The sequence below is a fragment of the Ptychodera flava genome, chromosome 8, assembly GCF_041260155.1.
Source record: "Ptychodera flava strain L36383 chromosome 8, AS_Pfla_20210202, whole genome shotgun sequence".
Lineage (NCBI taxonomy): Eukaryota > Metazoa > Hemichordata > Enteropneusta > Ptychoderidae > Ptychodera > Ptychodera flava.
Genome location: NC_091935.1, coordinates 2,781,462 through 2,782,095, shown reverse-complemented (window position 1 = coordinate 2,782,095; position 634 = coordinate 2,781,462).

Below are 634 nucleotides of genomic sequence, written 5' to 3'. Positions count from 1 at the left end.
TGAAATTTGCTGTGGATGTAACATAAATCACTTTGGATAGCGAGCTAGCCCTCACGGGTATAGCCTCTTTCTGGTGTGGCGGCCATTTTAATATGATAGTATCGAAAATTATTTGTACCCAAAGAGTCAAATAGTGATAGCGGCCATTTTGAAAATCAATATCGGTATGTTTTGAAGGTGTTTCCTTAAAGTACCAAATTTTGCTCCATGATCCTAATTTTTACCCTTGATTTAGAAGAGAAATTCTCTTAAAAGAAAATTTGATTCGTTTAAATTTAGTTCAGTTGCGAGGCCCGTACTTCAAAAATGGACATTGTTATCATAATTGGTTTTGATAAAGCTCAAAACAGAGTTTAACAAATGCAAACCCCAGAAGAGCTAGATAGACTATGGTAAATTTTGTGGAAACTGTGAAGTACATTCCCTAAATTTGATAAGTCTGAAATATAATCTTGGTATCTATATGCAGAGTTTTTCATAATTATCAAGCAAAAAACCTGGTACAGAATAAACTTGATCAAACTATTGCCGTCTGTTTGACTATTAAACTTCGAAAATTTGGTTATTTTATCGGTGTCAGATGATGCACAGGGCTATGGTGAAAGCGGAAAGAAAATAACACATAAGAAAGACA